This window comes from Oncorhynchus gorbuscha, linkage group LG16 (assembly GCF_021184085.1).
Source record: "Oncorhynchus gorbuscha isolate QuinsamMale2020 ecotype Even-year linkage group LG16, OgorEven_v1.0, whole genome shotgun sequence".
In the NCBI taxonomy this organism is placed as follows: domain Eukaryota; kingdom Metazoa; phylum Chordata; class Actinopteri; order Salmoniformes; family Salmonidae; genus Oncorhynchus; species Oncorhynchus gorbuscha.
The window spans coordinates 73,121,832-73,147,128 of NC_060188.1; the positions used below are offsets into that span (position 1 = coordinate 73,121,832).

At 43.0% G+C, this 25,297-nt stretch overlaps 1 pseudogene; it reads right to left on the reverse strand.

The window, feature by feature from the left end:
- Positions 1-6,427: 6,427 nt before the first annotated feature.
- On the reverse strand, positions 6,428-10,344 carry LOC123999818 (annotated as a pseudogene).
- Positions 10,345-25,297: the final 14,953 nt, after the last annotated feature.

Below are 25,297 nucleotides of genomic sequence, written 5' to 3' on the forward strand. Positions count from 1 at the left end.
ATGCGCACATCCCCACTGGTATCTACACACAGACCTACTAGAGAAAACACAATTTAACTGCAGCTTGAGTGGAGGGTGATTGTTTACACCAGAGGTAAGTGGTGCTCAAGTCTTCCTGCCATGCAATGGAAATCACAGATGTGGCTGTGCTGCTGAAGGTAATGAGGAGGAAGTGGAGGGTCCAGGGCACGGCACCTTAGAGGGATTAAACCACAGACACGCTTCCTTGTGTAAGCGTCAACGCAAACACTGGAGCAGCTAGCACCTCAGCAGCCCAGCCCTCCAGATCCCTAACAAACAACAGGAAGAGCTAATGGACACAGCCGGATTGGAGTAAGCACTAAAGACAGTGGGTGTAGGTGAAGCATGCTGGGGGTGGAGGACACAGTTACAGAGCAGTGTCTGGAGAGAGGATTGACCAGAGGATGCCACTGCAGTGGCACAGCAACAGGTAGCAGACAGACACAGAGCAGGAGTTCAAAGAAGAGGGATTCTAATGCATACTGCATAACTGTAGACATCTGGGCCTGCAATCAGCAGGCTACTCTCAAGGGCTGCCAAGGCAAACAAGGCAATAACAAATCCACTTTGCAGATCATCGATCTGCCTCTGCCCAGGCCAAGGTAAACATGTAAACCAAGGCTCAGGGATCGAAGGGAGGCCATAAGCCCCCCTGTCCAACCCAGTCCACAGATGAGATGTCCTCTTCTCTCTGGCTCTATGTATAGGTCTGTCAGAAGGATTTCTCCATCTCTAAAATTCACTAAAATAGTGAGGATTTTCTCTAGAGAAACATGACTCGCATGTATTGCATCATCACAGTGTTTGCTATTTGAGTCAAGGAGGAGATGGAGCGATTAACCCAGCTGAGGTACCTGAGAACTCTGAGAGAGCAACATTTAGAGCAAAAAGTTCATTTGTACCTCCCCCAAATGCAATGCATTTTGTAGGATTCCTTCTGTAGGATTGTTGAAAATGATGTAAGTGATTTATTGAAGGACGAACAGAAACACAAATCCTATGGTAACCTGAGTAGAGAAGAGAGAATGGCTCTTAAGGACTTAAAGTCAAATCTTTCGATTATCATAAAAAAAACATGACAAAGGAGGAATTTGTGTTCAAAACAAATGTGACTATGTGAATGAATGTCGCCGACAACTATCTAAAGGTGACTTCTATCGCAAACTGAATTGTGACCCTACCCTAGAATTCCAGCATAATATCTCATCCACGGTGGAAAGCTGTTTTGAATCAGGACAAAACAACAAAGAAATAAGTTGAATTTCTACGTGTGAAATTTCCCAAGATACCAACTTTCTATACAGTCGCTAAATTAAGTAAACAAGTGTCTCCTCCTCCATGTAGACCCATTGTAGCAGACTGTGACACCCAACATTTCTACATTTGTGGATTACCACATTAAACCAATGGCTGAGAATCTCTCATCTTTTGTGAAAGACACTAGTCACATGATCTCATTGATAGAGGGCTTAGGAAGGATACCACAGGGCACCCTGCTGGCCACTTTTGATGTGAAGAGCTTGTACACTAACATCCCACACACTGGAGGCTTGCAGACACTGCAACACTTCCTTCAGCAGAGAGACTCTACCCTTGCTCCATCCAATGATTACATCTTAACACTTAATGAACTGGTATTATCTAATAACTACTTTGTCTTTGAGTCAGACTTTTTCCTTCAAATTCGGGGTGTAGCCATGGGCCCCCATTTTCGATGGTATTCTTCAGCTTGCAAGCCTCCCCTTTTCCTCCAAACATAACAATGGTGATTATGGCCAAACAATTCTATTTTTGTTTCGTCAGACCAGAGGACATTTCTCCAAAAAGTATGATCTTTGTCCCCATGTGCAGTTGCAAACCGTGGTCTGACTTTTTTATGGTGGTTTTAGAGCAGTGGCTTCTTCCTTGCTGAGCGGCATTTCAGGTTAAGTCGATATAGGACTCGTTTTGCTGTGGATATAGATACTTTTGTACCTGTTTCCACCAGCATCTTCACAAGGTCCTTGCTGTTGTTCTGCGATTGATTTGCACTTTTCGCAGCAAAGTACGTTCATCTTTAGGAGACAGAGCGCGTCTCCTTCCTGAGCGGTATGACGGCTGCATGGTCCCATGGTGTTTACACTTGCGTACTATTGTTTGTACAGATGAACATGGTACCTTCAGGCGTTTGGAAATTGCTCCCAAGGATGAACCAGATTTTTTGATGAGGTCTTGACTGATTTCTTTTGATTTTCCCATGATGTCAAGCAAAGAGGCACTGAGTTTGGAGGTAGGCCTTGAAATACATCCACAAGTACACCTCCAATTGACTGAAATTATGTCAATTAGCCTATCATAAACTTCTAAAGCCATGACATCATTTTCTGGAATTTTCCAAGCTGTTTAAAGGCACAGTCAACTCAGTGTATCTAAACATCTGACCCACTGGAATTGTGATACAGTAAATTATAAGTGAAATAATCTGTCTGTAAACTATTGTTGGAAAAATGACTTGTGTCATGCACAAAGTAGATGTCCTAACAAACTTGCAAAAACTATAGTTTGTTAACAAGATATTTGTGGAGTGGTTGAAAACTAGTTTTAATGATACCAACCTAACTGCATGTAAACGTCCGACTTCAACTGCATACATACACAAAGCCCACAGATCACAATACCTTGCTATGTGTGGATAGTATGCATCCCCTTCCCCTCAAGAATGGACTACCATATAGTCAGTTATGCAGGGTTAAACGAATCTGTGGCCACCAGACAGATTTGGACTGCAATGCTAAATGAATGACAGATACATTCAAAATGAGAGGCTACAAGGACAAAACTCTTGATGCTGCAATGATGAAAATATCACACAAACCAAGAGAGGAATTACTAAAAACTCAACCAAAGAATAAATACAATGCAACCGTCTTTTGCACTAAGTACACCAAGGTTTAGGAGACAATGAAAGCAATCCTGAAAAAGCACTGGCATATTCTGCAGTCAGACAAAACAATTGCACACCTCTTCAAGGAACCCCCACTGGTGGTCTATAAGCGTGGTCGCAATATTAGAGACAGTTTGGTGAGATCAGACATGCCCCCTGAGCCCACTCAGGCATTCTTCCAAATGGGAACTACAAATGTGACTCATGTGCACAGTGCAATAGCACTATAAAAACATCCTTCTTCAGACATCCACATACAGGTTGAAAAATCCTTGTTAGGGGTATCATCTCATGCAAGACCAAGGGAGTAATATATCTCATCACCTGTTCATGTGGGAAAGCCCACGTAGGACAAACGAAAAGACAATTAAAACAACACATAGCTGAACCCCGCAGCTCAATCAGGTGTAAGAACGTTGACTATCCAGTAGCAGCTCACTTTGTTAAAGCTAACCATCCCATCTCCTCCCTCAAATACACAGGCATTGAGAATGTTGCTCTCCCAAGGAGAGGAGGGAACATCGAGATCCTACTACTACAAAGGGTGGCTTACCGGATGTCCTATCTAAAAACATTGACCCCTAGTGGTCTGAATATTGACTTTGATCTCAGGCCCTTCTTATGAACAATTCTTTCTTTTATGAACAAGTCTTATAAATTGATATATTCTTAGTACAGCTTATTAGCGTACACCTAATATGTTCCCCCTGTTGATGATGCTCATTTTACATTCAGGTTGAACCAAAAGATTACATGCAACAAATATGAAATGAAATACGAAACAATTATGTGAAATTGAATTAAACAAAAATGTATGTTGATTCTAATCTGATGTGCAATATTCAGTTATGTTTCTATATGATAACAATAGCGTAATATATTTAATATGCCATAATTCTTTAAAATAGTTTCACTAATTCATTTTAATTAACTTAATCATTATGACACACATTTTACATTACATTTAAGTCATTTAGCAGACGCTCTTATCCAGAGCGACTTACACCCTCACTAGTGTAATTGGTTGCACTAATTGCACTGTTTGTCTACATAACCTTGTTCAAGTATTAATGTCATTACCCAGTGGAAGGCACAGTGATGCCGAAACGTTGGTAAATACCCATTCAATTGCTGGGAGTTTATATATGGAGTGTGCGACTTTTCTTTATTTTGATAGTTTATTGCTATTTGATGTTTACCAAGTTCATGTGCATGTAAGTCGGTTATCTGTGCAAAGACAGATTTCAACTCAAGCTTAGAATACATCAGAAATAATCATCACAGACAGAAGGGCACCAGACGGTGTAAAACGGGGATCATCAACTAGGTTCAGCCACGGGACGATTATTTTCTCGAGCGGATGGTCGGAACATAATCATTTGTAGACTGCAAATTTACCACAAGAAGCCTAAACAGATATAATATTTTACTAAAACATAATAGTTTCAAATCTTACATATGTTTACGATTATGTCTCTCTATTATGCATGGAATACTTGGGACCAGATTTCAAACATTAATATCACTTGGAGCTGATTTCCTGGTGTTTTTACAGTCTTTTATGTGGAGGGGTTTCTCTTATAACAGTCTGCTGATTAATGGGTATGACAGTAAAATATGGCAGATGTCTTTACTAAACTTTCAAATAAGACCTTGATTCAGACGAGTCGGAATTGTGTTGTGTGTGTGTGATACACACACTGGCAAAACTCAGGTCAGGAGACAACCTCCATTGAGAGAGCAAATGAGCTGTTCCGCCCCCAGAGACCAGTGCTTATAGTGCAGAAACACAGTCCAGATCCCCTGATAGAGGAGCAAGCAGGTTGGAGGAAATGGAGCCTGATGGTCGGGATGCTTAACACAGGGTGTAGCTCTAATGAAAGGATCTGGGTCACCAAAAAACATCCAAGCCTGCCTGTTGTTATTACATGTGCTTCAATGTCTGCTCCATCATCTGTCCACTTCTCATACTGTCCTTTTTACCTGGCCATGGATGATGGCATCTGTTACTCACATTGGCATGAGGCCATCCTCCAGCTTTAGTGGAAGGGCAATGGGATTGAAAGTGCAGCTAAGGAAATCGAAATAAACATCCAGGTGTCTTATTAGATTGCTTTTCAGCGCCTGGCATAGTAGTACATACCCAGATAGCACATAACATTCTGAGAACGTTATTTTCTAGCTATTTCATTGCTTTAACAGAATGTTTCCTAAAAGATGGTTAAATTTAATATACATTTTGATAATGTTCTAGGAATGTTCTCCAACTGGTTTGACATTGGGAATGTTCTCAAATGGTTCAGAGAATGTTAAGAAACATCGTTCTTCTGTGGGAATTTCAGTATTTCAGCATGACCATTCCTACAAGTTTCCTCATGGTTCTATTTAAAGTCAAGAAAACTTTCCACAAGAAACACAAGAAAACTTTAGTAACGTTTAGAGAATATTCTAAGAATGTTGTTTAAAAACATACATTCCATTCTCAGAACGTTACGAAACATTTCCATTTAAAAAAAAATGCATGAAAATGTTTGCAATGTTTAGAGAATGTTCTAATAATGTTATTTAAAAACAGATACATTCTGTTCTCAGCATCAACAAAACTCTCTCTCTCCTTTATCTTGTTAAGTGTGTTCAGGTGTGTTGGCCATCCCCACTGATTGGCCACAACTGATCTTAATTAATGAATGCTTGTTTCCTTTGATGAACAGATTTGTATGAGTTAAAAAAACATGGCATGCTAGCTAGCTTCATCCTGGTGGCCCAGTGGACTAATCCCATGGCTAGAGAAAAGAAGATCACAGGTTTGGATCTCACTGATGCTGTGCTACATAAAAAATAAATATGTTTGCATGCTTAATGCCTAAGCAAATGAATTTCTATGTATCAAATCAAATCAAATGTATTTATATAGCCCTTCGTACATCAGCTGATATCTCAAAGTGCTGTACAGAAACCCAGCCTAAAACCCCAAACAGCAAGCAATGCAGGTGTAGAAGCACGGTGGCTAGGAAAAACTCCCTAGAAAGGCCGAAACCTAGTGAGGAACCAGGTTATGTGGGGTGGCCAGTCCTCTTCTGGCTGTGCCAGGTGGAGATTATAACAGAACATGGCTTAGAGTGCTTGTGCAGAACATGTGCTTGGAGTTCAAAAAGGTTAACCTAAGATAGCAGTGTTATTGAAATATGTTCTCTGAATGTTATTTAATTACCTTCAAATAACCTACAATTTATGTTCATCAAACCTCCCAGGAAAACATTCAGGGAACCACAGTAAAACATATTTTTTTCAAGTGTTTTACCAGTCAGGACGCTTATGGCTACTTTCCCAGAACCAATGGGAAACCAAAAGCATACATTACCACAACTTCCAAGAAAACAAATATGCTAGCTGGGTAGTGTCAGCAACACCTTAGAAAATATTTTTAGACAGTTTAGAGGCAGCTAAAATCTCGGGATTAGCTGGCCGATTGTCCCGGAGTATTCAGGGTAAGGGCAGGTTGAATCCTTTGAGAAGGGGAATACAGATTGTCGGTCTGGAAGCGAAAAGGATGAGGGAGCCAGAAGGCTGGAGGAGAGACACAAACAATATTTGGAAAACTAGCTCAGTAAAGAGTAGGGCTGCAAAGCTACTGGTAATTTACTAAAATTACCGGAATCTTCAGTAGTTTTGGTAATTAACAAAACTGGCAGTCTATCATAATTGAACCCCTGTGTAGTCTTAACATTCCGTATACTCCACTTGTCTTAAGGGTAAAAAATTACCTGAACCACTAAAATAAAGCAGCTTAATTTAATTTTAAACTCAATCTTTTTTGCATGAAGAAACAACCTGTCATTCATCACAAACTTTGTGAATATCTGGGTTTTCCCTCTTCACAATGCAGAAAAACTGCATTTAATCAGTGGACACCACTCATTTTTATTACAACACACCTGTCATAATTGTTTTCTTTTAGTAAGTAGAGGTTAATTATTTTATTATTGCTAAAGGTACTGCATAGGTGTAAACATTTTTTTTAGCAAGAGATAGCACTTGTATAGCCTAAGAAAGTAGCAGAAATGTGCAGAAAGTAGTTTTCAATGCATTTTATTGAAGGGAAACAATAACCTTTTTGGCAACATAGTGATATATTCTTATACACTGTACAATGAGGAATTCAACTACAAAATAAAAGTCTTCTCCATTTCTAAAAATCCATTGCCCCCACCCACAAGGTGTATAAACAACAACAATAAATAAGAATAAAATAAGATAAGATTTTTAAAAAAACATTAAGAACATAAATCAATCAACTCTAATTAGCACATGTAGGACAAGTGTGTGTGCATGGACTTTGCAGATGTATTTCTCACATATGCAGCACATATTCTTTGTTTTACAGTACTTCTTTGGAGGGCAGAATTGGCATGTCCTCCTCTTGCCAGCCCCAGCTCCAGCCTCAGGTGGATCAGGACAAGATTCAACCGCCTGAACAGCTTTCACAAGTGCTGCAGAGGCTGCAGTGGGGAAGAGGTGTTCCCTTCTTTGAATGTGTGAGGTTACAAGTGCCTTTCCCAGCTGCTCCAGGAACACCCTCCTCTTGTTCCGCTTATCAGGCATCCAGGTAGGTTTGATGTTGTTCCATATCACAAAGGCATTGTATGAGGACACATCAATGATGTTATGAAAGATGACCAGGGGCCAGCAGGCAGTCATCCTCCTGCAGCTGTAAGTTCCAATCACCTTATCCAGGTTTTCCACACCTTCTTTGTTGTGGTTGTAGTCCAGGATGATGGCTGGCGTCCTCTCCTCACGATCACTGATCTCAGATGTTTTGGGCAGTGTGCTCAGGAGGACCACATTCTTGTTCCACTTTGGGAGGTAAGAAACTAGAGTGGTGTTGGGGATGAATGCTAACTTTGATGAGAAGGCCTTTCTCCCCCTTGCTGCGAGGAGTGCAGGGGGGAGCACAGGCTTGTTATTTCTTCAGAAGCTGCTGGCTGAGTTCATAAGAGGTGAAGAAATTGTCACTCGTGACATTGTGCCCCTTCAGTCCATCTGTCACATCAAGCACAACCCGCATCCCCTGGTTCTTCTCCGGGCCTCCACTGGTCGGCTTCCCTGTGTAGACTTGCATCTTCCAAGCGTAGCTGGATTGTGCGTCACAGGCCACCCATCTTGATGCCATACTTTGCTGGCTTGCTGGGCATATACTGCTGGAAAGGACAGGGACATTTTGACAAAAGAGATTACTATCAGTAATTAGTATCAGTGTCACAGAAAACAGTCACATATTAATGGTATTACAGTGATACGTAATAAAATGAACAGTGAAAATCATTTACATTACAGATATGAAAATAAAAATGTATCTCTGAATGGAACCAGTTGCTCATCCACTGCTACTTCAGGCCCAGGGTTGTAGAGGTAATGCAGACACTCCACCCACTTCTCCCAGACCTTTCGTCCAGTTTGTCTCTCACACGTCTTGCAGGTCTTGACTCATGGTTATCAAATCATAACATTCTTGAGAAAGTGTGAAAGACTTTCAGTGGCATCTTGGCACGGAAAATTTCCCTTCCACTCTCTGCATCCCAGAGACTACATGTAGCCTCGCCTCTGGACCTATACAGACCCGCTAAGATTAGCAGCCCTATGTAGGCACGCAGGTCAATCTCATCCATCCTTTTCCAGTTGTCTCCGTATTTATGGAAACCCTCCAGATTTGTAATCTCCAGGATGATTTTCCGTCTTCAAGAGAGCGAGAGTTGCACCCCTTCTGAAAAAACCTACACTCGATCCCTCCGATGTCAACAACTACAGACCAGTATCCCTTCTTTCTTTTCTCTCCAAAACTCTTGAACGTGCCGTCCTTGGTCAGCTCTCCCGCTATCTCTCTCAGAATGAACTACTTGATCCAAATCAGTCAGGTTTCAAGACTAGTCATTCAACTGAGACTGCTCTTCTCTATATCACGGAGGCGCTCCGCACTGCTAAAGCTAACTCTCTCTCCTCTGCTCTCATCCTTCTAGATCTATCGGCTGCCTTCGATACTGTGAACCATCAGATCCTCCTCTCCACCCTCTCCGAGTTGGGCATCTCCGGCGCGGCCCACGCTTGGATTGCGTCCTACCTGACAGGTCGCTCCTACCAGGTGGCGTGGCGAGAATCTGTCTCCTCACCACGCGCTCTCACCACTGGTGTCCCCCAGGGCTCTGTTCTAGGCCCTCTCCTATTCTCACTATACATCAAGTCACTTGGCTCTGTCATAACCTCACATGGTCTCTCCTATCATTGCTATGCAGACGACACACAATTAATCTTCTCCTTTCCCCCTTCTGATGACCAGGTGGCGAATCGCATCTCTGCATGTCTGGCAGACATATCAGTGTGGATGACGGATCACCACCTCAAGCTGAACTTCGGCAAGACGGAGCTGCTCTTCCTCCCGGGGAAGGACTGCCCGTTCCATGATCTCGCCATCACGGTTGACAACTCCATTGTGTCCTCCTCCCAGAGCGCTAAGAACCTTGGCGTGATCCTGGACAACACACTGTCGTTCTCAACTAACATCAAGGCGGTGGCCCGTTCCTGTAGGTTCATGCTCTACAACATCCGCAGAGTACGACCCTGCCTCACACAGGAAGCGGCGCAGGTCCTAATCCAGGCACTTGTCATCTCCCGTCTGGATTACTGCAACTCGCTGTTGGCTGGGCTCCCTGCCTGTGCCATTAAACCCCTACAACTCATCCAGAATGCCGCAGCCCGTCTAGTGTTCAACCTTCCCAAGTTCTCTCACGTCACCCCGCTCCTCCGCTCTCTCCACTGGCTTCCAGTTGAAGCTCGCATCCGCTACAAGACCATGGTGCTTGCATACGGAGCTGTGAGGGGAACGGCACCTCACTACCTCCAGGCTCTGATCAGGCCCTACACCCAAATAAGGGCACTGCGTTCATCCACCTCTGGCCTGCTCGCCTCCCTACCACTGAGGAAGTACAGTTCCCGCTCAGCCCAGTCAAAACTGTTCGCTGCTCTGGCTCCCCAATGGTGGAACAAACTCCCTCACGACGCCAGGACAGCGGAGTCAATCACCACCTTCCGGAGACACCTGAAACCCCACCTCTTTAAGGAATACCTAGGATAGGATAACGTAATCCTTCTCACCCCCTCCCCCTTAAAAGATTTAGATGCACTATTGTAAAGTGGCTGTTCCACTGGATGTTATAAGGTGAATGCACCAATTTGTAAGTCGCTCTGGATAAGAGCGTCTGCTAAATGACTTAAATGTAAATGTAAATGTAATTTTGTTCGATGGCTGGTGTGATGAACATGTAGAATGTTGAGGCGATGTCCTGGGCATGGGCAACTGCATGTCTTGTGGACCCTGGGGTCATCCTTATGACATTTTGTGCTGCCATGCTACACTGGTTGTCATATGGTGACAAGGACCATGTTATGTTGCTGTTCTTTGACCAAAATGTCTCTCTTTCAAATTGGGGGATTTCTTCATCTGAAGATGATGCATCGTGCTCTGGGTTGTATTCTTCCCCGTCTTCTTCTTCAGATACCTCCTCTTCTAAATCCTTGTTATCTTGTTACTCTTTGACATCTGAAAAAAAAATCAATCTACGACCTGTTGAGCACTGAAACGTGCAATCATTGCTTCAGCAAAGAGAGAACTGGGGGGACTGTCATCTGTAGCACCTTTATAGCCTCTGACTGCATTCCCCATTAGTAAACAATGCTTTCAAAAATGTTTTATTTTGTCTGAAATTGTTTTATAATGTCTGAACTTGAGTCATGTGTGGGGTCGCGGAGGTGAGATGCTGCACATGCACAAGAGGGTTTGAGTTTTGACTGAGCTCAATGAGTAGCACCAGTAGTTTGATACCAAAAAAAGGACAAAAAATACATATTGACAGAGCCTCCGGACAAGAGAGCACATTTTCTTTGCCAGGACAAATCATGCACCATTAACTCGTTGTTGTGGATGTATCAAAAAGCAGCTCAAACAAACACAAATGCAGCTACTTGGCTGTTATTCTAGCTACACTGTTTGGCATGACTGTGTTAGCCATAGTTGGCTAGCTAGAAAGCAAGGGATAAAATTGTTGCCAGCCAGCATGGTAATAGAACATTTAGAACGAGTGACTGGGTCGCGTCCAATAATACTTAAGATTCTCTGGCAACCGAACCGATCTAATGGATGGCCAACCGGCTTGACTAGCAACCATAGATGTGCTGGGACTAGGCCTATATTTTTGTTGAGAGATGAAATAGTAGCCTATGAATACATTTATCAAGATACCATTTTTTAAATTTAATTGGTAACCCGTTGTAGAAAAGCAACTGGACACTTTTTTAGCACTGTGCTGATCTACTGTACTCGGCTTCGCCTTGTACCTATGGCCACAGCAGAGCCGTGGTAAAAATGTTGTTTAGCACACCCACTTGGTCAATTGCTTTAATAGTATTCACTAAATTGAGGGTTTATATTTAGGATAATGTTTCACAGCTTTATCATTCAATTTTTTATTTATAAATTATTTTTCAATGATTTCATATTATTCAATTCATTTTACATGTGATAAAACCAAATGGAGTGGCAGAGATTATTATAGACACCTGTGATAATCTGAAGTACCCCAAAAGGGCCACTAGATGTCTTGACATGTCTCATGTCAAATTATATCCTTAAAAGATACCAAAAATTTGGTAGTTTACTGGAAAACTTAGCATGTTTCCAGTAATATAGTGCATTCAGAAAGTATTTAGACCCTTTTAATCTAAACTTGATTAATCAATCAACACATAATACCCAATTATGACCAAGCAAAAACAGTTTATTTTGAATACATTTGCAAACATAAAAAAACTGAAATATCACATTTAGTATTCAGACCATTTACTCTGTACTTTTTTGAAGCACCTTTGGCAGCAATTACAGTCTTGTGTCTTCTTGGGTATAACGCTACAAGCTTGGCACACCTGTATTTGGGGAGGTTCTCCCCTTCTCTGCAGATCCTCTCACGGTTGGATGGGGAGCGTCACTGTACATCTATTTTCAGTTCTCTCCAGAGATGTTCGATGGGGTTCAAGTCCGGGCTCTGGCTGGGCCTCTCAGGGACATTCAGAAACAACTCCTGCATTGTCCTGACTGTGTGCTTAGGGTCGTTGTCCTGTTTTAAAGTGAACCGTCACCCCAGTCTGAGGTCCTGAGCACTCTATAACAGGTTTTAATCAAGGATCACTCTGTACTTTGCTCCGTTTATCTTTCCCTCAATCCTGACTAGTCTCCCAGTCCCTGCCGCATGATGCTGCCACCACCATGCTTCACCGTAGGGATTTATTGGCCAGGTGATGAGTGTGACGCTTGTCTAGCAGGCCAAAGAGTTCAATCTTGGTTTCATCAGACCAGAGAATCCTGTTTCTCATGGTCTGAGAGTCTTTTAGGTGCCTTCTGGCAAACTGCAAGCGGGCTGTCATGTGCCTTTTACTAAGGAGTGGCTTCTGTCTGTCCACTCAACCATAAAGGCCTGATTGGTGGAGTGCTCCAGAGATGGTTGTCCTTCTGGAAGGTTCTCCCATCCCCACAGAAGAACTCTGGAGCTCTTTCAGAGTGGTCAACTCCCTGACTAAGACCATTCTTCTTCGATTGCTCAGTTTGGCCAGGTGCCAGCTCTAGGAAGACTCTTGGTAGTTCCAAACTTCTTCAATTTAAGAATTATGGAACACGCTGTGTTCTTGGTGACCACAATGCTGCAGAAATGTTTTGTTTCTCCTGTAGTCCACGATCAGCTCCTGATACATTGGCAACATTTTCTAAAAACCTGTTTTCGCTTTATCATTATGGGGTATTGTGCGTAGATTGATGAGGAACATTTTTTATTGAATCAATTTTAGAATAAGGCTGTAACGTAACAAAATGTTGAGAAAGTAAAGGGGTCTAAATACTTTCCAAATGCACCTACACTCTTAGAAAAAAAGGTGCAATCTTGAACCTAAAAGGGTTCTATGGCTGCCCCATAGGAAAATTATTTGAATAACCTTTTTTGGTTCCAGGAAGAACACTTTTTGGTTCCATGTGTCACACCCTGACCATAGTTTGCTTTGTATGTTTCTATGTTTTGTTTGGTCAGGGTGTGATCTGAGTGGGCATTCTATGTTGGATGTCTAGTTTGTCTGTTCCTGTGTTTGGCCTGATATGGTTCTCAATCAGAGGCAGGTGTTAGTCGTCGTCTCTGATTGGGAACCATATTTAGGTAGCCTCTTTTGTCATTGTGGGTGATTGTCTATGTGTAGTGTTTGTGTCAGCACGATTGTGCATTAGCGTCATGGTTGTCACGATGTTGTTTTGTAGTGTTCAGTTTTCCCATTAAAATGACGAACACTTACCACACCGCATCTTGGTCCTTCTCTCTATCTCCAGACGACAACCGTGACACCATGTGGAGCCCTTTCCACAGAGGGTTCTACATGGAATCCAAAAGGGTTCTGCCTGGATCTAAAAAGGGTTCTCCTATGGGACAACTGAATAACCCACTTGGAACCTGTAGTGTAGTAAAGAGGGACTGATGAAATGGATAGGGGATTTATTCCTTTGCCATGTTTATTGACGTAGTGCTGGCCACTGGTCCATCTTCATTGACCATGTTCTTTGCGTTCTATATGTCCTTTTGTACTTGGCATATGTGACTGATTTGAAATAAAAGATCCCAGACATGTTCCGTATGCACAAAAAAAACGTATTTCTCTGAAACTTTGTGCAGAAATGTGTTTACATCCCTGTTAGTGAGCATTTCTCCTTTTCCAAGATAATCCTCAACTTGACAGGTGTGGCATATAAGGAAGCTGATTAAACAGCATGATCATTACACAGGTGCACCTTGTGCTGGGGACAATGAAAGGCCATTCTAAAATGTGCAGTTTTGTCACACAACACAATGCCACAGATGTCTCAAGTTTCGAGGGAGTGTGCCATTGGCATGCTGACTGAAAGTATTATTATGTCCACCAGAGCTGTTGACAGAGAATTTAATGTTTATTTCTCTACCATAAGCTGCCTCCAACGTCATTTTAGAGAATTTGGCAGTTCTTCCCAAACTCACAACCGACCTCACAATAGACCATGTGTATGGCGTTATGTGGGCGAGTGGTTTGCTGATGTCAATGTTGTGAACAAAGTTCCCCATGGTGGCGGTGATATTTAAAAATATATTTTACCTTTATTTAACTAGGCAATTCAGTTAAGAACAAATTCTTATTTACAATGGGTTATGGTTTGGGCAGGCATAAGGAATGGACAACAAACATAATTGCATTTTATTGATTTGAATGCACAGAGATACCATGACGAGATCCTAAGGCCCATTGTCATGCCATTCATACGCCTCCATCACCTCATTTTTAGCATGATAATGCACAGCCCCATGTTGCAAGGATCTGTACACAATTCCTGGAAGCTGTAAATGTCCCAGTTTTTCCCTGGCCTGCATACTCACCAGGCATGTCACCCATTGAGCATGTTTGGGATGCTCTGGAACAATGTGTACTACAGCGTGTTCCAGTTCCTACCAAAATCCAGCAACTTCGGACAGGCCACAATCAACAGCCTAATCAACTCTATGCAAGAGAGATATGTCGTGCTGCATGAGGCAAATGGTGATCACTTCAGATACTGGCTGATTTTCTAATCCACAGCCTTAATTTTTATTAAGGTACAGTATCTGTGACCAACATATGCATATCTGTGTTTCCAATCATGTGAAATCCATAGATTAGGGCCAAATTAATTAATTTCAACTGACTGATTTCCTTAAATGAACAGTAACTCAGTTAAAAATTTGAAATTGCTCCATGTTGCATTTATATTTTTGTTCAGTATAAGTCGTCCTTATCCAACCTCTATCAGATCCTATCAAGAGTTTTGGATCTCATACACTGCTCAAAAAAATCAAGGGAAAACTAATATAACACATTCTAGATCTGAATGAATGAAATATTCTTATTAAATACTTTTTTCTTTACATAGTTGAATGTGCTGACAACAAAATCACACAAAAGTTAGGTCTGGGGAACGGGCGGGCCAGTCCATAGCATCAATGCCTTCTTCTTGTAGGAACTGCTGACACACTCCAGCCACATGAGGTCGAGCATTGTCTTGCATTAGGAGGAACCCAGGGCCAACCGCACCAACATATGGTCTCACAAGGGGTCTGAGGATCTCATCTCGGTACCTAATGGCAGTTAGGCTACCTCTGGCGAGCACATGGAGGGCTGTGCGGCCCCCCAAAGAAATGCCACCCCACACCATGACTGACCCACCGCCAAACCGGTCATGCTGGAGGATGTTGCAGGCAGCAGAACATTCTCCACGGCGTCTCCAGACTCTGCCACGTCTGTCACATGTGCTCAGTGTGAACCTGCTTTCATCTGTGAAGAGCACAGGGCGCCAGTGATGAATTTTCCAATCTTGGTGTTCTCTGACAAATGCCAAACGTCCTGCACGGTGTTGGGCTGTAAGCACAACTCCCAGCTGTGGACATCGGGCCCTCATACCACCCTCATGGAGTCTGTTTCTGACCGTTTGAGCAGACACATGCACATTTGTGGCCTGCTGTAGGTCATTTTGCAGGGCTCTGGCAGTGCTCCTCCTTCTCCTCTTTGCACAAAGGCGGAGGTAGCGGTCCTGCTGCTGGGTTGTTGCCCTCCTACGGCCTCCTCCGCATCTCCTGATGTACTGGCCTGTCTCCTGGTAGCGCCTCCATGCTCTGGACTCTACGCTGACAGACACAGCAAACCTTCTTGCCACAGCTCGCATTGATGTGCCATCCTGGATGAGCTGCACTACCTGAGCTACTTGTGTGGGTTGTAGACTCCGTCTCATGCTACCACTAGAGTGAAAGCACCACCAGCATTCAAAAGTGACCAAAACATCAGCCAGGAAGCATAGGAACTGAGAAGTGGTCTGTGGTCACCACCTGCAGAACCACTCCTTTTTTGGGGGGTGTCTTGCTAATTGCCTATAATTTCCACCTGTTGTCTATTCCATTTGCACAACAGTATGTGACATTTATTGTCAATCAGTGTTGCTTCCTAAGTGGACAGTTTGATTTCACAGAAGTGTGATTGACTTGTAGTTACATTGTGTTGTTTAAGTGTTCCCTTTATTTTTTTGAGCAGTGTAGGATTTTCACAGATCGGGTGAAAAGGATCTTTCTATGAGGCCTTGTATCCTTTTCCCCATGTAGTATAATACTAGGCAATTGCCCCAGATGCTATCAGCTACATTTAGCTACCATAAACACTAATTTGTATTATACTGTGTCAGGTTCTCCCTAGGAGAGGTGGGTGTGAAGTCAGGCGCAGGAGAGAGCGAATTGCAAGAAGGGTGTTTATTTACAAGTCCATCAAGAACAGGCACAGGACCACAACAGCACCCACTAAACAACAGGAACGCAGTCCAGAAAAAACACCTCTTCAACAGAACAAACCAAACGCAAGCAAATGACAGCTACACAAACAATCCCGCACAAAACCTAGAGGGTAGGGCGAGATTAAATAACCCACTAATTAACCTAAACTAGACACAGGTGAACAACAAGACAGACACAACCAAATGAAAAAGAAAAGGGATCAGTGGCAGCTAGTAGACCGGCGACGCCGAGCGTCACCCGGACAGGGAGAGGAGCCACCTTCGGTGGAAGTCGTGACAATATGATTATAGTAAATAGTGGCTTAATTAATTGCAGTAACAGCATGTTAGAGGGCAAAATGTATCTGCACGCAAATATATTTTACTTGTAAAATATCAGTCACTGTTCAGAGTGAAGCAAAAAGCAATCAGGAACTGTAGGTGTAAAAGTTACAAATAAAGTTGGTTTCAGACAAGTCAATCACATTACAGGGGAAGTAAGGTAATGCACAGCTAGTGGAGAAAGCATAGAAGAAAATATGAGTTTTTGTATCCGTTTTTTAATTATGTGCCGGTTTGGAACTCTGAGGTGGTTGGGCAGAGAGTTCAAGACACGGGACGGGCACAGAAGGTGGTTGGGCAGAGAGTTCGGGACACGAGACAGGGGCACAGAAGGTGGTTGGGCAGAGAGTTCGGGACACGAGACAGGGGCACAGAAGGTGGTTGGGCAGAGAATTCGGGACAGGGGCACAGAAGGTGGTTGGGCAGAGAGTTCGGGACACGAGACAGGGGCACAGAAGGTGGTTGGGCAGAGAGTTCGGGACAGGGGCACAGAAGGTGGTTGGGCAGAGAGTTCGGGACACGAGACAGGGGCACAGAAGGTGGTTAGGCAGAGTTCGGGATAGGGGCACAGAAGGTGGTTGGGCAGAGAGTTCGAGACGGGGGTACAGAAGGTGGTTGGGCAGAGAGTTCGAGACAAGGGACAGGGGCACAGAAGGCACCACTGCACATGGTTTGTTGGACGATGAGCTTGTAGGTGCTTGAAGTCCTGCGATTGCTGAAGGGCTTGGTAGGCTTGAGGTATGTGAGTTAAAAAGCATTACCATTAATGTATTTGAAGGCCAGCAGGGCAATTGTGAAAAGTGTAAGCCAGTGTTTACTAGCGTGAGAAGTATCAAACCGAGACTGCGATTGTCTCCGGTGAATACCTCATTGATGACTTTGCCACCCATTGACTGGTTGTCAATGAGTCTTCATCATGGGTGTAATAGGAGGTAACGGCTTGTTGATGACAAACTTCTTCAGAGTTGGTAAGCACTGGCTCACATTGGAATTTTGCAATAGTGGAAATTAGGTTGTTAAGGGTCCAAAAATATCCAGGCAAGCCAGCCTCCTCCTGCCCACTGTGTGCTGTCCTGTGGTGGTCTTTTGTGATAGCCCTCCTGGTCATTAGCAGTAATTAAGTGGACCTGTCCCTGACCAGCCAAACAAGACACACTCCACTCCAGCCAAAATACCTGCTCACATTGGCGCTAAAACCTCTGGTCCAGATATCTCTACACATCTGGGTAGACTGAAAACAACTTGCTCAGATATTTTATTACTACCATATATTTCCTGTCCAGGTTTTGGAATATGAATGTGGTAACAGTATTTGCTAACTCTTAAGTGGACAGAGTCTGAGTTGGGATCAAATCTATTCCAGTCAATTCAGGAAGTACATTGATATTCCAATTCTCATCAATGCTTTTCAATTAAGAACATTTGAAATTGGATTATTATTCTTTTTTTCAAATTGATACAGTTGAGTATTGCAACATTATTTTTGATGATATTATAATGATACTCTGCTAGCGCTATTTCTCATCCTATAGCTTGTTCTCCGTTTTAAATGGTGAGGCAACATGCTTTCAGCACTTATTTCCATGAATGATCAAAAAATAATTCTCATGGCTCTCTCGTCTCCCTGTAGCAGACACAGTGAGAAATATGTTTGGAACATCGAATCGCAAAATAATGGCAGTATCGAATCGCAATACTGTATCGTATTACATATAGAATCGGAATACACATATCATATCGTGACAATATCATATTGTGAGGTCCCTGGCAATTCCCAGCAGTAGAATTTGACTTACCCTCTGAATTGACTGTCATTTAAATGGAATTGACCCCAACCCTAGACATCATAGCTTGCTTAATTTAACAAGGATCGGCTTAAGTGGCTGGTTTACCATTCATCACATTACATTTAAGTAAGTAAATAGATGTTTATTTTGAAACCAGAATAAGAGTTCATATAGTCTACTGAAAACAATGACAGGTAAATCAGGATTGAGTAATAATGGATATCCCCAGCTAAGCCCATGTAGCTCATCCCATTGTGGGGCTGCCGGCTAGGCAGCGGTTGGAGCTGTTGCAGCCTGCAGTCCTCCATGCCCATATATCAAACCCTCTTCGCTGTGCCTCCCTCCCTGCTGGTCAAATTTGTCCAATTAGATACAGCCCCACTGGGAGGCATTCTGTTTGAAATGAGGCTAATACTGCCTGTAGATGAAGCCACAATAAAGAGGGTTTCACAGACATGCTCATTTAAAAACTCTGAATGGCAGGGCTAGGGGCCGAGGAGACAGGACTGCACAGAAACACACAGTGCATGCAGACAGACAGAGAGACACATACATACACAGGGCTGGTGGAAACTTCCTCCCAACGCAAACACAAACACAGACACACACAGAGCCCAATACACAACCTCACACAGACAGAGCCCAATACACACCCTCACACACAGACACAGAGACTGAATGTATCTCATAGGAGAAAGCATATGAGCGAGTGAAACAGCGCCCCTCTGTCTCTCTTCGTGTAGGCCATCTATCTGATGCTGTCTGGTCCAAACAAGTATAACATTGTTGCAGCCTGTGGCATTGAAGGCAGGAAAGCCAGCGAGCATTTGGCCTCCCTTGATTAAAAAAAGTATATAACATTTGCCAATCAGCGTTGATCTAAACTGAACAAATTCAACTGTGAATGGTCCTGGCGCACCAAAAAAACAGTCAACAGAAGCCAGCTTGGATGTTGGCGTCACTCCTATCAAATCCTATTGCAAGCATATGTCATTGACAGAAAGACTTGAATTGTTGCATCTCGTTGTGTTGTTGTCCTATGGTGGCTAGCTAGCTAAATTGTCCCTTTCCTAAATTAGCTATGGTTGGAGATGGGGATTTGGTCTTGTGGTCTTACTTAATTCTCCATACTGGCCAATGATTATAACTGTGATTCTGATCCAACCATTAATTCATACATGGGGCTGAGAGGATGGAAGTTAAATATGTAGCTAGATGTAGAAGGCTAATGTCAACTAGCTAATGTTGCCCATGGGTGGAGGTTAGGCTAGCGAGCAAGCATTTTAGCCAGGTAGTCTATGAAAACAAAAAATACAAGCGTGTACTGTATGACAGAGGGATAGACCATTTCGTCAACATGAAAGAGAGGAGGATGGCATTGGAGTTTCTCTACAAGTAGGGTGAGTCAACACGTTTTTCTGCTTGCATGAACGTGCAGGCGCACATATGCATACAGAAATCAGAACCATGGACAGCCACATCATATTTAGCTTAGTTGTCATTGTATTAGACTAAGTAGAGGTAATTTGATGATTCTGGAATAGTGGAGGCAGCATTTGTTTTCTTTGAGACTTGCGGGTAACTCTTTAAGGTTCTAAATCAAAGGTTGTTTAGTGGTCTGAACATTTTGAAAACATTAACTTGCTTGAACATTCTGTAGGTCATGTAACTGTTTGTTACTGTACGTGCAAATGCTTTGTGGACTTTACTGGACAGAGATTGCTATCCAGTTTTGTGATAAAACAAAGGTGTGGTTGAATTTATTCTGCCACTGTGTCTTCTTATTGTCTCGGCATTGCGGCCTATAGATGGCAGTCGCAAGGCATATTAATTAACAGGTTAATAGGTTGTGATATGGCTTCCCCGGTGATTTTACCCGCACACCACTACTATCCAGTACCCGCCCTCACACAGGGCCCAGTACACACCCTCACACAGGGCCCAGTACCCACCCACCCTAATATAGAAACCGACAGACACACACAGAGCCTAGTACACACCTCTGCCCCTTATCTGTGACGAGCCTCTGGCTGATGCGTCTCACACCCGACCCTCCGTGGCGACATAATCCAAGCCTCTGGCCCAGGCTAAGAGCCTTACACGTGTCAGAAGAGGCCAGCTGCCACCTTCAATGGAGTTCAGTGACTGAAAATACACACCTGACCGGTAGGGCTCGTGGGGCAGGATGGGGACAAATTACAAGCGGATCAAATGCAATGCAACACGGAACCAAGAAATGAGGGGTCTGGCACACACCCAAGTGAGAAGTACTCATGAGGTAGCTTACTGCAGTCAATCAGATGAACTCCAAACTCATTCTTCAGACTCTCAAAGGAAATAGATTGCGTAACACATCTGTTTTGTAAACTAATGACGACTCCAAATCACTATATCACAAAAGCCTCCACTTAAGGCAGGTCTTCAGCTCTTCAGATGAAGCAAAAATGACATTCTATAATACTTAGTTGACATCGAGCAAATCCCCTGGCAAATGTATCATCTGAAGCTATTCACAGCTTAATTTGATGCTATCCACAGCAAACCTTTAATGCTAATTTGGGCAATAAAGTAGGTTTTGAGGGTCATATTGCCTCCTGTTTCACTAGGGTAAATGTGGGGCACTTGATTAACAAACTGATGAAAAAAACACAGACACATACGTATTTTAATGAAAATTGTCAAGATTATTAGGTAACAAACAACCAGCTGTTTGCACATTCCTCGAGGAAGTTCGTCACTAATGCCAGACAGGGACAGACTGGGATCAGAAATCATCCAGGTCATTTATAACACACTGGCCCATTGGGGCGGCAGGGTAGCCTAGTGGTTAGAGCATTGGACTAGCAGCCGAAATGTTGCAAGTTTGAATCCCTGAGCTGACAAGGTACAAATCTGTCTTTCTGCTCCTGAACAAGGCAGTTAACCCACTGTTCCTAGACCGTCATTGAAAATAAGAATTTGTTCTTAACTGACTTGCCTAGTTAAATAAAGGTAAAATCAATTTAAAAATGATTTCCTTGAGGCCCCAAACACTGGACTACAGATGGACCAGCTAGTCTAGCATTTACCCAATGGCCAGTCCATTCAACTCAGTGACCTTGTGGTTAGTGTCCACCATGAGAATGGAAGGTCAGGAGTTCAATCCACGGTAGTCATACCAAAGACTGTAAAAATGGGACCCGATGTGTCTGTGCTTGGCACTGCGATAGCCTTGTGTCCTGTCCTGTCCAGGTGGTGTACTTGTACATCAAGCTGCCTCACGCTACAGAAACAGGAGATAGGCTCCTGCTCCGATGAGCTGTTCTGGCTTGCACAAGCCAAGGCTCATGTAAGGATACTTACTTACAGTCCATCTCTGATGCCGGGTAACCTTGATGAACTGAGAGCTATTCAAAGAAACCAAGATCTACTACATGGGGGAAAGGAGACGTGGCCTCCCAGAAAGATCCTCTTCATCTTATCTGTGAAAATCCTGTGAGATCTAGATCTCTTGATAGGATCTGATAGAGGTTGGATAATGACCACATATACAGAACAAAAATATAAACACAACACTCAACAATTTCAAAGATTTTACTGAGTTACCGTTCCTATAAGGACATCAGTCAATTGAAATACATTCATCTATGGATTTCATGTGACTGGAAATACCTGATACACATGTGTTGGTCACAGATACACTACATAACAAAAAGTGTGTGGAAAACTGCAAATTATAGCCAGTTTAGCATTGACATGAAACCAGGCAAAACACCTCAAAACAAGACATGGCATGAAGCACAAGATGAAATGAGCTGAAATGAGCCACTTACGATTCCCCACATGCCAGTTTCTTGTCATTCTTGCCATCCAGAATCACGACAACATGCTAACTTCTGCCCATTGAAACACACACATTGTTTTCTTGACATTGTCAGTTAACCCAAATCAAATCAAATCAAATCAAATTTTATTTGTCACATACACATGGTTAGCAGATGTTAATGCGAGTGTAGCGAAATGCTTGTGCTTCTAGTTCCGACAATGCAGTGATAACCAACAAGTAATCTAACTAACAATTCCAAAACTACTGTCTTATACACAGTGTAAGGGGATAAGGAATATGTACATAAGGATATATGGATGAGTGATGGTACAGAGCAGCATACAGTAGATGGTATCGAGTACAGTATATACATATGAGATGAGTGTGTAGACAAAGTAAACAAAGTGGCATAGTTAAAGTGGCTAGTGATACATGTATTACATAAGGATGCAGTCGATGATGTAGAGTACAGTATATACATATGCATATGAGATGAATAATGTAGGGTAAGTAACATTATATAAGGTAGCATTGTTTAAAGTGGCTAGTGATATATTTACATCATTTCCCATCAATTCCCATTATTAAAGTGGCTGGAGTTCAGAGCCATCGATGTGTCTGCTTGGGGGGGGGGGGGGGATATATACGGCTGTGATTATAATCGAAGAGAATTCTCTTGGAAGATAATGCGGTCTACATTTGATTGTGAGGAATTCTAAATCAGGTGAACAGAAGGATTTGAGTTCCTGTATGTTTCCTTCATCACACCATGTCCCGTTAGTCATGAGGCATACGCCCCCGCCACTCTTCTTACCAGAGAGATGTTTGTTTCTGTCGGTGCGATGCGTGGAGAAACCCGTTGGCTGCACCGCATCGGATAGCGTCTTCCCAGTAAGCCATGTTTCCGTGAAGCAGAGTATGTTGCAGTCTCTGATGTCCCTCTGGAATGCCACCCTTGCTCGGATTTCGTCAACCTTGTTGTCAAGAGACTGGACATTGGCAAGAAGAATGCTGGGAAGTGGTGCGCGATGTGCCCTTTTTCGGAGTCTGACCAGAACACCGCCTCATTTCCCTCTTTTTCGGAGTCGTTTTTTTGGGTCGCTGCATGCGATCCATTCTGTTGTCCTGTTTGTAAGGCAGAACACAGGATCTGCGTCGCGGAAAACATATTCTTGGTAGTACTGATGGTGAGTTGACGCTGATCTTATATTCAGTAGTTCTTCTCGACTGTATGTAATGAAACCTAAGATGACCTGGGGTACTAATGTAAGAAATAACATGTAAAAAAACAAAAAACTGCATAGTTTCCTAGGAACGCGAAGCGAGGCGGCCATCTCAGTCGGCGCCTATTACTTAAGTGCGTGTTATGAAATATTTTATTCTGTAGGTTTCCCTCTTTTGACTCTGTCATTATTTTGGAGTAACTACAACATCCCCTGATTTCTCCCATCACAGCCATTGAACTCTGAGCTTTTTTAAAAGCACCATTGGCCTCATGGTGACATCCCTGAACAGTTACCTTTCTGTCCTGCAGCTCAATTAGGAACACAGCCATACACAGCCTGGAGGAGTGTTGTGTCATTTTCCTGTTGAAAAACAAATTATAGTCGCACTAAGCACAAACCAGATGGATGGCGTATCGCTGCAGAATGCTGTGGTATCACATCTCCTCCTCCATGCTTCACGGTGGGAACCACACATGCAGAGTTAATCCGTTCACTTACTCTGCATCTCACAAAGACACGGCAGTTGGAACCAAAAATCTGTCATTTGGAACGGTCTAATGTAATTTGCTCGTGTTTCTTGGCCCAGTCAAGTCTCTTCTTCTTATTAGTGTCCTTTGGCAGTGGTTTCTTTGGAGCAATTAGACAATGAAGGCCTGATTCACACAATCTCCTGAACAGTGAACAGTTGATGTTGAGATGTATCTGTTACTTGAACTCTGAAGCATTTATTTGGGCTGTTTTGTCTGAGGCTCTTAACTCTAATGAACATATCCTATTTCAATGTTTGGGCCGGGTATGGTTCTCAATCAGGGACAGCTGTCTATCGTTGTCTCTGATTGGGAACCATACTTAGGTACCCTTTTTCCCACCTGTGTTTGAGGGAAGTTAACTTTGTTTGATGGCATGTAGCCTTAAGCGTCACGGTTTGTTTTGTATTGTTTATTGTTTTGTCGGCGTCATTTTGAATAAAAGAGAAAATGTACGCTCACCACGCTGCACCTTGGTTCCGTTCTTTAAACGGCCATGACAGAGGGTATCAGCCATAATACCAGACATAATAACCTCTCTACTGTCATGCAAAGGCAGAATGAAATTGCAAGACCTACAGAACATGGAAGAGCTTAATCTTCCCTCCAACATAAAGTTGATAATGTCAAAACTTCCCTACAAACTAAGGGAAAAATCTACAGCATGTATCTACCTTTGTGACGTTCATGGAAAAATTAGCCGAAATATTGCAGGATCCGTTGTATGGAGATATTCAAGTCCCCTTTCCAGCAAAATGTTAAAAAAAAAAATTGCAGCAGACTTTAAACAGCAGTTCAAGTCCAAGAGTAGGGGAAGCTGTAGCGGCAAACATTCAAAGTAAAGAGACCAGGCACCTACCCTTCTGATGCTCCCAGTATCTCATGTGTATTTTGTGCTGGTGAGCATTTATTGGTTGACTACCAAACAGGTGAAGGCACAGCCACACGAGTCCAAGGAGTTTCTGAGATCAGAGGCCTTTTGTTTTGGCTGGCTGATGAGTGGACACTTAAGCAAGGAATGTAAAAGAAGGATGAGCTGTCAAAGAAAGCCTCCCACTATCCTGCACATTAAAGGAAGTGAGATTTAGATTTCAAAAGGCAGATATGAGTGGTGTAGCAGTAATGCGGGAGGAGACTGTCAGCGCTGCTCTTGTTTCACTGGAAGCTGGTCAAGAGACCGGGGCCGGTACAGATTATGCACTTGCAATTGTGCCAGTTCAAGTAAAGATGGAAAAGGGAAGCAAGTCTATGTTAACCTATGCGTTTCTTG